The sequence below is a fragment of the Oculina patagonica genome, chromosome 9 (assembly GCF_052425735.1).
Source record: "Oculina patagonica isolate OP01 chromosome 9, crgOcupat, whole genome shotgun sequence".
In the NCBI taxonomy this organism is placed as follows: Eukaryota; Metazoa; Cnidaria; class Anthozoa; order Scleractinia; family Oculinidae; genus Oculina; species Oculina patagonica.
Window position 1 is genome coordinate 21,239,212 of NC_135766.1, and position 12,075 is coordinate 21,251,286.

General features: G+C 37.5%; 1 pseudogene; it reads left to right on the top strand.

The window, feature by feature from the left end:
• Window positions 1-3,764: 3,764 nt before the first annotated feature.
• On the top strand, window positions 3,765-5,035 carry LOC144665027 (uncharacterized; annotated as a pseudogene).
• The last annotated feature ends 7,040 nt before the right edge of the window (window positions 5,036-12,075 follow it).

Here is a 12,075-nt window from a genome sequence, read left to right on the forward strand (position 1 = left end):
AGTAAGCAAAGTTTTCTATTCAAATTTTGGACAAGTTTGAAGTATTCTTAACTGAACATATTTATGAAAAGGATCAAGCTTAGGTAAAACCGAGGCATATATTTTAATTAAAGCCAGGTGTACTTCCCACGGGCAGTCTGACAGCGATATTTGTCGAACGTTTAATTAAGGGAAAAAATCGTGCACTTTGGTACCACTTATGCTTTGCAGATTTTTATTATTCCAAACACAAGATTATTGCTATCCTTCACATGTAAAGGTCTCCTTTTAAAACGATTCAAAGACCACCCACTCCCAGACCCCTTTCTCCTCCTCTTCCGCCCCCCCCCCCCCTTCTCACCCGCGTGCAATAACACTCCAACAACCAATCGACTACTCGACTACCACCAATTATTTAACAGACACGAAACAAACCAATCGTTGCGTCTTATTTCACCAGACAATTGCATCGCGAAATATCGAGCCCCCACTAAGTAAAATATAAAGTCAAGTATTTGGTTTCTCTTTTTATTCCGTGCCATCTCCCTTTCAGCGATGGACGCCAAAAAGGTTTTCTTCATTGTGCTGTTTCAAGGAATGATAAATATCGCCGTTTTCGCCGCCAAAGAAGACTCTACTCCTTCTCGTTCAGTATTCTTCACGACGCGGGAAAATAAGCGGCTTAATGGCCACGTTGTTAAACGTTTTGCGTCTCCAAGTTTGATGTCGTGCAGCCATTCGTGCTTGAAAAATTCCTGGTGTACTTCCACAAACTTCAAGATGCCATCCGACAAGAAAGGCAAAGGAACTTGTGAACTGAACAAGCACGGGAGCATCGACGCAAACACCGAATTTCATGACCAACGAGGGTATATTTTTTCTATGATGCTAAAGGTAATAGATCACTAATTAACGTTTTATGCGTAATCAGTTACAGTTGACTCCCGATAACTCGAACTTTTAAGGGAAATTGTAAATGGTTCGAGTTATCGGGAGTTCGAGTTATCGGGAGTTGAAAACAAATGACCAGAAATAAGGGAAAAAAAGGTGTTTACTGATTTTCTATTCATACGACAGTGTAGACTAGTGTACGTTTGAAATAAACAAATTTAATTAGAGAATAGAGAAACCGAAAGAAAAAAAGGAACAATATATTTCTAAATCACTGTCAGGTATAATTCAGAACGTAACGTAAAACAAAGCAAATTAGCTGCGAACTTTGCAGGTTTCAAAGAAAACAACGCTATTATATTGCTATAGGCTACTGCTAAAGAGTTTATGCGATTTACTTTTCGAAAAATGGTCAGTTAATTCGCTTTGGCGATAATCCTTCAAAGTTTTCTTAGGTCGGATCTGAACGAATCGGTATCAACCTCCACCAACGAACTGAACGTCTGAATTAGCACATCAATGGCATGGCACAGTTCGTGTTTTAAGAGGGGGTTCTAACTCGTGTACGTTTTTATTTCAAAGTAATTTAAACGTTTTGGACTACAGCACACTGTTTGTTTTGACTTGTCACGTATTGACAGACATGGTTCGAGTTATCGAGGGTAAAATTATATAGAAAATGACCTGAAGGGAAACAAGAGTTGGTTCGAGTTAGCGGGAGATTCGAGTTATCGAGGGTTAGAGTTATCGAGGGTAAAATTAAAGTAAATGTATAACAGAAATCCAGGGGAAATCGATTTTGGTTCGAGTTAGCGCGAGGTTCGAGATAGCGAGGGTTAGAGTTATCGGGAGCCGACTGTACATATAGAATGTCTGAACCAGAAAGAAGAGTCATTTTCGTGGCTTGTGTCAAGCTCTATTATTACTTTAATTTATTGTGGTGTCTTCATGTCTAGAGCGGAACATTAATTTTATAACTTTACATGAGTAAATTAGCAAACAGCATGAAAGATGGCGAAGCGAAAAAGCTAAGCGTAAGCACTTTAGGCACGACAACTTCACTCGCCAAATGTTGAAAATCGTTTAAAGGAAGGGACCTCCTTGTTTCAATGTTAAAATGGTTTCGTTTAATTCAAATTTGTAGTTCCCAAGAGCTGTAAAAGCCCTACGTCGTTAAAAGCACCGAGAAATATGTCATTCTTAAAAGCCTTTCTGTCATTCTTCATTGAAGCTACATGTTTTAAAACTCTTGCAAGCGCGACGCGCGAGGACCTTAAGAAAAGCCATTCTTTGTTTTAAAAGCGCTTCTTGTATAGCCCAGTTAAAATATGTCATTCTACGTTCTAAAACCACGTAAAATATGTCTGCCATCAGACTTGGTTCTAAAGCGCTGACACTCTCTTAGCTTCTCTTCTCTTATCTTCTCTTCTCTTCTCTTGTCTTTCATGTCGTTCTTCGCCGGTTTTTAAGCGCTTCTCGTGAAAAGACATTCCGTAAAATATGCGTTTCTTCATTGTAAAAGAGCTTCTCTTGAAGCACAAATATACAATCTGTAAGCCTAGATTATCTTCTGCACATTCTACTCCATCTTGATTTTAACTTTTCAGGGATGCCTCATGACCGGCTGTCTTAATGGTGGCTCTTGTGCACCTGACGAGAAGATAGAAAATTTTTCATGTTCGTGCAAAGTACCGTGGGCTGGAGAAAAGTGTGAACTGATTAAAATCAGTAGGGCAATATTTTAATTTACACTGAGATAGAATTGAGTTAGATACATTTACTGAAGACAATTTGTATAAGCTCTGACAAACAATTTTGAAGTTAGATGATGCTGCCTATCTAGCTCTGCCATTAGACTAATAGATAGCGTGGACCACCGTTATTGTCTAATTTCGACCAAGGCTGGACGTTCCTAATTTTTCGAAGATTTGAGCCTTAAAGTGTAAGTTCTCATAATTTTGTTTTTAATTTAGTGGTATTGCAGTAAATTCAGTCCTTGCCTATCTGTATTTGTTCAAGTCACTGATGGGTGGCCTAGTTTTGGTTCCAGTGTAAATCTGTTGATTTATTCAATACATATATTTTGCATTCACCAAAAAAAAAAAAACAGGCAAAACTGAAGTTCGTTCATGTCATTCACAACAAACAGAAAACACTGCAGTTCGTTCATGCCTTAATTTCAACGTTAGGTACGTTCTCGAGGTGTTCCTATTTTTTTTCCTTTCTCAGTCATAACGTTCGTATAAAAATGGTTCTTATAAACTTTTTGTAGACTTTAAACATAGACGAGGCAAGAACTTGCTAGGGGGCTCTGGGGTATACCCCCAGAAAATGTTGAAGTCTAGAAGCCCTGAAAACGCGTTTTTCGACAATTTTTGATAAGTAATTTCTTGAGAAAAATCAATCTTGTTCAACTGGAAGTTATTTTCCAAACCAAAAGTATTCTGTTTTAAATTTTGGGATAAAATCTAGATGAGGCAAGTGCCTCGTCTTGCCTCTTGCTAGTAACGGCCCTGAATTGCAGTCAAGCCCATTACCTTTAATTCCAAACTTGTGCCAGCTACTCTCGCTCATGTACAGAACACACACTCCTCTGCTACGATAAGTTATTTCGAGAGTATAAAGCCATTAACTGTGGCAGTATTATTCAAGAGACGTTTTGAATTATCTTTCAGATGCTTCTTCATGCGATGAGGCCCAAATGAAAGAAACCCATGCATTACCAAATGGAGAATATCTTCAAACAAATGGAAACGTGTTCTACAAAGTAAGCAAGATGAAGAAGCTATCACCAACTTGCAGTGAAAAGACCATTAGCATGTGTTAAAGCAGCACGAAGTCTAAAACAAAGTAACCTATCAAATCAACGTGAAAATTATCTTAAATCTTTTGGCATGTCTGGCATTATTTCCTATGAAAATTCACAGGGGTTGGAGCTTGGGGATTTTAGTCCCCCAACCTCACCCTCGCCCAAAAAGGTTTGAATGGTTAAAAAATACGTTTTTTGTTGATTACGGAAACATGAACAGCCATGCATTTTAAAGATTGTTTATTAAACCCATTGCTGTCCCTCATTTAAACCAAGATCAGGCTGCAATTTGCTTCTGTTTGTCATAGTTGTCCTTGCATGGTTTACAGAAATCAATAAAGGTCTTATTATATAAGCTGTCCAGTTGAGCGAAATCAGTGATTTGGGCATTATCGGGACACACTGTTCATAACAAAACATATTTTAAGATTGAAAACTATGTTCTTGGTCATACCTACCGTACGATTTGACTACTCAAAAGGGTCGAGTAATCAACAAGCGAAAATGTTGCAGTTTACAAAAACTAAATATATGTATTATTTAAACACGTTGCCAAAAACTCTTCGTCATCAAAATATGACAAATTGTGTGATATGTACGCCACGTAGCGAAGCATTAAAGCGCTTATTCTAAAGTAGACCTAACCTCCCTCTGCAATGAAAATGTTAATTATGCCTTCAGTTTACTAAATCGCTCTCCCCTCATTAGGTGTACTGCCACACGACGGATGACAGCAAAGGATGGACTCTTATTGCTCGTTTCTCAAACAGTGATGATAAGAATTGGATGGCTGACTCTGGTTACCTGGTGGTACGACCAGCACGTTGCCATGGGAACAACAACTAGTCCGACTAGTAACACTGACATGATCTCACAAGCCTTTTGGTTGGTCAGTGGCAGAGAGATTAAGATCACGCGCAGTAATGACCCAAGTCACACTCCTTTGTTACAGACTACAGATAACTGTTTGACTGGACAAACATTCCGGTCTAAAATCACAAGTTATGGCGACTTTAGAAATGGTAAAGTTTGGGCCACAGATCAGTGTCTGGGAAGTTGCACGGTTCAATATGGCGGTCAGTACAAGTCAACAGACGGGTTCAGTGCAGTGGAAACATCCAAAGCGCCAACAAGATCGGCTTCTGGTGTGATGTGGGCTGGGATGGATCAGTGATGATGATTGGTGGAGGAGGAAACGCTTGCTCACGTGATGATCACGGGATTGGAATAACAGAAGCTGATGCGGCTTCTTTTGTTCTCGTTGGAGAAGATTATGAAAGCGAGTACGATTTTGGTCTGTCTCTTAAAGGACACCCTCCATCCGAATCATATTCTCTAAATTTATGGATCCGTTGAATTAAACCTAAAGCGAACTCAGTTGAAATGATACCCAAGATTAAGTTTGTCAAAAAAAATATATTGACGAACTTTATGATTACCAGCTCATCCTAAAATTGATTAACATTAACTATACATTAATTTAATTTGATCTGAAAATAAATGAAGAAGCGTTCTCTTCATTTATTTTCACTTAATCCAAGTTGCCATTTCACTTAACATTAATTTGATCTCTCCAAACAAAAATCGACCATAAGAAATATTGTCCTGATGTACCATCGAAATCCCAAGCCTAACTTCAATAGAATTGTATGCCAATCAGTAGGGAGAATCAATTTTTCCATCAGTTAAACTTGAATGAGATTGATGGATTGAGACGAAAGATGATTTGATCTTTATAGATGAAGGCCCATTCATAGCTTGGCCATTTTAGTTTTAAAGTCTGCTTGGCCAGTAGACAGAGTGCGCTCGTTTTTTTTATGTTCCACCATATTCTCAATACTAGTTTTAGAAGAATAGTATGCCAATCAGTAGGGAGAATCAATGTTTCCATCAGTTAAACTTGAATGAGACGTTAGTTGATTTGATCTTTACAGATAAAAGACCATTTATGGTTTGGCCATATTAGTTTTGAAGCTTGCTTGGCCAGTAGACAGAGTGCGCTCGTTTATGAACAGTTTTGTTGAACACTTTCTGAACAAACGAAAAAAAACTCAATCATCGAAATTTTTCTCCTCACATTCCTCCGACTTTAGCTTGGAACTCTCCTGAGTCAAGCAATCAAAAAGGAGAATAATCAAAATGTTTAAATTAAAATCATTGCAAAAAGCAACGAAATAAGATTTTTTGTTGTTGTTGTTTTATAAAATAAATGAGACAAGAAGAAAAACAGTGTTTTTATATTTCAATTTTCATAATTCTTCGAAATGACTTTCTTCAGATCAGATATTACGCTGTTAAAAAATAAAACAATGGTTGTTAAAATAGTTTCTTGATACCAGGAGTATGTTTCCTACGTTATTGTTCTCAGACTGGCTGAGACTGCTCTTGGCGGCTGATTCTGTCTTGTTTACGCTTTACATCCTACTTCTGATCTTCTTTTGGGTTTAGTAACACTGATTGTAATTTTTCCATTATTAGACCTGCCAACTTGGCTCTCTCTTGGTGCTTTTCTTTTACTTTTGGCAGATAACTCGACGTTTTTATGTGGTGATGTACATCATGGACCTTATGCCTCGGTTTCTTTTCAGTACAGTCTGTGAAGGCATTCACGTAAGGTTCTCTTCGTGGCGCAACAGAACCAGGTGGATTCGTACATATAGTTAGATCTGAACCGTAGCCGACTGTGTATTTCCTTCAAGCACAGCACGGTAGTGTTGAGGCCGACTAGCGGCCGAACTTGATAAACTGAAATTGAACTAGGTCTGTTATAAGCTGACACTCGTTTAGGGTCGAACTGTGCACAGTTGGTCGGACTGTGTTGAGTCACGTGACTCAGTCGCAAATGGTTTGTCTTTAAGAGAGTTTCGTGTTGGGCGGATTGCTCGCAGTGTTGTTTTGCTACGGTTTTTTACCATCCAAACCGCACAGAACATGTAAGTTTTGGTTTCACAGTTCCTATTTTTTCCGAATGTGTTGTTAAATTAGGTTTTTTTGTTCAGTTTTTTACCGTAGGCGTATCAAGTTGACAAGCCGTGGAGATGTCTGTACGGCGAGCATCGCAATTAAAGTTTTGAGTTTTTACGATTACGTGTTGAAAATATTCTGTGAATTGTCCCGAACAGGTAGTTGCTCGTTGATTTTGGTTTTTGTGAGAAAATCTTGTCTGGTTGTGAACATTAGTCATCTGACTTGTTGGGAATAACATGTTTTTGCGTGCACGCTGATTGGCTCACGTTCTCTAAAACAGAACTTCATTTTGTGGCGGGCCTTTGGGCAGTACAAAATTGACAATAGGATTAGTTTGTGGCATATGATTTCTGTTGTTCGGACTGGCATTTCTTGCTCTTGTAAGCGCGCCTATCTCTGAGTGAATTATTCTCTGCTTCGTGCATTTGCTGATTCCTGGTCTCGACCTCGACGTCGTTCTCGACCAGGCACTACTTTCCTTTTTGATTGATTGACTCAGGAGAGTTTCAGGCTAAGCTCGGAGGAATGTGAGAAGAGAAATTATTGATAATAAAGTTTTATTTGTTGACAAGCTTCGCTGTTAAAAAACATAGAAAATCCAACGTAGGAATATTGTTTTGGCGGGTAAGGCTTAAGTTCATTAGCCAAATTAGTACCTGCTCTTGTGTTTGCTGTCCGTGAGATTATAAGTATAAAAAATGTTTAATTGTAAATACAACATGAAGAAAACTGTAATCCACCTCAGTTCGCGGTTTTGTAAAAGCTAGGATTAACGATAGCCGATTGATCTAAGAAAAGTTTGTTTGTGTTTTCAAAAATAGCGTTTTTCTCACGTATAAATAGAAGTGCTTTGTTAGAATATTGTTTCCCAGGGTTAAACAAAGTCGACAAAGAAGTTATAACTAATTTACAGTTTAGCCAATAACCGCACAGACAGTTTTGGAAACATCTACACTGAAAATAAAGGCTCCAACTTTGGTGTGAAGTTAAACAAATCTTTTCGATCGACAAACAAAAATAAAAATACGTTATTTGTCAATGAGCAGGTGAAATGTGTGAAAGAACTTAAATTTGTTAAAGCCAAAGTTATGACATCTTTTCCTTGTTATGACTACAGAATGACAGCGAATGTTCAAGTAAAACGATGCATTTAGTTTTCCAAATAAGTTGTGTGTAACTTTAATTAAGGTAGGCGTCAATAGAGAACCGCCTTATTGACCATATTTACTTGACATTGAAAAAAAAAACCAATATACTTAGATATACTTTGAATGTTGATTAAAACATGGGCACATAAATTATGTGTCGATTTTCTCTATTTTTCTTTTTTCTGTTCAAAGAAATGTAAAGATAAATGCATAATTATTGCATGTTGGTTCCTTGTTTTCTTGTGCGGCATGGTACGGTGTCACCTGGTTATTGAGGGTTGAGTCAAATGCGACAAAATGCGGAATCCTTCAGTTTTAAAAATTATTATTATACCAACAATACCGTAACTTAAGTAAATACGAACGTTGGAGAAATTGAATATTTATCAATACCGGGCCATCCAAAGCCCTTCCTGTTGTATTTTAGCCCAACCGTTAACAATCGAATGACTCTAAGTCGTTTGATTATGTAGCCCGGTTGGTTCAATTCTTTTTCAATAAGGATTTTTTCTGCATGCGTGTTTCCTGAAGTTAACCCCTGAGAGAGCCTCACCACAATTATTTTTTACCAACCTTTAAGGAATTAACTTACAGTCGTGTTGTAAATTTTATCAATCTGAATAATTGAATATATTAGCAGATGAATATAATAGCAATCGCCAAATTTAATCCCTTTGCGTGTAAGATTAAAGAGAGATTTGGCTTTCAAAATTGCAAGGTGCAAAAAATTGCTACGCGTCAGAGGTCCGTGCACAGTTCGTCCATTCAATATTTTATTTTTTTATTCTGTATTTAACAACAGATAAAGCTAATCCACCCTCACATTTTTAGTTCTTTTCATTTACACCTCTACCAATAAACGACCTGATTTTACCTAAAACGCGTCGTTTTATTATATTTGAAATTATAGCCACGTAACCAAGATAATGTACATAAGAAAAACTTAAAAACCTCCAAAAAATCACCAATTTTTAAAAACCAATCGTTTCTTTAGTTGTAAATTACAATGAAAAACCAAAACCAAAAAATGAAGTTCCGTTTTATCGTTTTTCGCTTAATGTGCAAATTGGAACTAAAACAAAAAACAAAAATCAAAATCAACTTCCGTTTTATCGTTTTTTGTTTTATGTGAAAACAAAAACAAAAATACGAAAATTGAAAATCGACTTCCGTTTTATCGTTTTTCGTTTTATGCGCAAACGAAAACAAAAAACGAAAAATGAAAATCAACTTCCGTTTTATCGTTTTTCGTTTTGTGCGCAAACTAAAACAAAAAACGAAAAATGAAAATCAACTTCCGTTTTATCGTTTTTCGTTTTATGTCCAAACTAAAAGAAAAATTGAAAAATGAAAATCAACTTCCGTTTTATCGTTTTCCGTTTTATGTGCAAACTAAAAAAAAAGACGAAAAAATGAAAATCAACTTCCGTTTTATCGTTTTTCGTTTTATGCGCAGACTAAAACAAAAAACGAAAAAGTCAAAATCGATTTCCGTTTTATCGTTTTTTGTTTTAAGTACAAACTAAAAAAAATGTAGGTGTATGTAGGTATATGTAAGGGGTCATGGGGTATGTGGTCGAGGGGTAGACTAGGGTCATCTATATGGGGGTCGGGGGTCGGGAAAGGTGTCCGTATGGCTAAACGTTCAGGTTGATATAAGCTGTGACTGCTCAGCCGTTTTAAGCATTGAATATCCGTGTATGTCAACGTTTTGGTGGGAATTTTGAAGAAGAATGACAATCGAGAGTACCGGTGTCCGGCAGTATGTATCTCCGAAAACTCGTGGGAAAAAAAAACAATTGACCCACTCTGTTTAGTCCTACTTGCAAACCTTGTGTGTGTCTGAGATTGCCAGACATCATCATTCTTCCGTACGTAGAACCATCCTTGTGTAAAATACGAAAATGGTGTTCAAACATATAAGCGAGGCTACGATGACTTTTTCACCGTTTGCAAGTTTTTTATATCCAGGGAGACTATCTACCTAAAAAAAATAAGCTGTTCGGTCTTTAAAATTGTTCCTATTTCTTCGTTGGCGATTCGTGAGATATAAACCGGCAAGACTTTATTTCACAGTCGATAAGTAATGATGTCGTTACGCCACTTGCTACATAATGAACTTTGTCAAGCTATTCACTGTGCCCTTAGCAACCATTCGATAGCTACCGCCCACACTCGGTTGCCCGGCATGCTTTGTCGTATTTTTGAGTAGTTTTGAGTCGTGTAACAAAGGAAGTTTCTTACCTCCCTCCCCCCCCCCCCCCCCAGCTGATGTAGGTATATTTAAGGGGTCATGGGGTAGATTGTCGCAGAGTAGAGTAGGATCTATTTATATGGGGGTCGGGGGGTTGGGAAAGGTGTCCGTATTGCTGAACGTGCATGTTGATGTTAGTTGTGATTGTTCAGCAGTTTTAAGCATTGACTATATTCTCTTTTTGTAAGTCATCATTTAGGTGGGAATTTCGAATAAGAATGGCTGTAGAGAGTCTAGATGTCGATTAGTATCTCCGAAAACTTGTCAAAATGATAAGAAAAGCTACAAGAAAGAAAGCATAATTATACGACAGGCCTATCCTGGAGTGGATGGATTTTCTAAGAGAAGCGTCAGACGATCTTACGTGCAACAAAACATTCATGTTCGGGATCAAGGCTTATACCCATTTCCACTCTATGTAGTAAGTGGCGTCACGACATCATTACTGATCGACTGTGAAATAAAGTCTTGCCGGTTTATATCTCAAACACGATGACAGTCGCTTCCTTCGCCAACGAAGAAATAGGAACAATTTTAAAGACCTAACTGCTTACTTTTTTTAGGTAGATAGCCTCCCTGGATATAAAACGACTTGCAAACGGTGAAAAAGTCATCGTAGCCTCGCTTATATGCTTGAACACCATTTTCTTATTTTACACAAGGATGGTTCTACGTACGGAAGAATGATGATGTCTGGCAATCTCAGACACACACAAGGTTTGCAAGTAGGACTAAACAGAGTGGGTCAATTGTTTTTTCTTTTCCACGAGTTTTCGGAGATACATACTGCCGGACACCGGTACTCTCGATTGTCATTCTTCTTCAAAATTCCCACCAAAACGTTGACATACACGGATATTCAATGCTTAAAACGTCTGAGCAATCACAGCTTATATCAACCTGAACGTTTAGCCATACGGACACCTTTCCCGACCCCCGACCCCCATATAGATGACCCTAGTCTACCCCTCGACCACATACCCCATGACCCCTTACATATACCTACATACACCTACATTTTTTTTTATTTTGTACTTAAAACAAAAAACGATAAAACGGAAATCGATTTTGACTTTTTCGTTTTTTGTTTTAGTCTGCGCATAAAACGAAAAACGATAAAACGGAAATTGATTTTCATTTTTCAATTTTTCTTTTAGTTTGCACATAAAACGAAAAACGATAAAACGGAAGTTGATTTTCATTTTTCGTTTTTTGTTTTAGTTTGCGCACAAAACGAAAAACGATAAAACGGAAGTTGATTTTCATTTTTCGTTTTTTGTTTTCGTTTGCGCATAAAACGAATAACAGTAAAAGGGAGTCCGCTATGCGAACACGTGTGGACTTTCATTTGAAAAAAGTTGACATTATGAATTAATCAATGAGTTACTGTAGCAGTCAACAACTTCAAGTTTCGAATCGAGTAATTCGAAATACAAGGCGAAAAAACAAAGAACTTGTCAATCAATTTATTATTTACAAGACTGTTGAAAGAACAAAGTGTACTATTACTTGTCTTATGTACTACGCTTCAAGAAACAAACGTTACCATTGCCGCTTGGGATGTCACGCAATGTGAAGGAGCGTGGTGTGACCCTTTGTCACGTCGTTCACGACAAATGCCTTTTTTCATGCAAATAAAAACCTAGAATCCTACAAGAACAGCAGTTATTAGACCAAAAGCCTTTCCTTACCGCTAGCAAGATAGGATACTATTTTCATTAAAAAAAGAAATGTTGCGTGGAGCACGTGAACTGTCTCGCATCGCTTGTTTCCACAACCCTTACTTTTTGTGTAAAGCTTGTGTAAACAACTCATCGAAAAACTTATTTTCTTTCAATGAGTTCTTTTTTAACCTTTTTGGAATAAGAACTTTTCAATAAGCTTTCACAAATAATTTCTTAGTAGCTTGCGTAGAGAGGCGGAGAAATATATTTTTCTGTTTACGAAATATTCACTTGAAGTCGGTGTTTTGAGAGGCGGCGAAGGACGTTATTTGAACCGACAATTAAATTATTTTGTCGCATGGT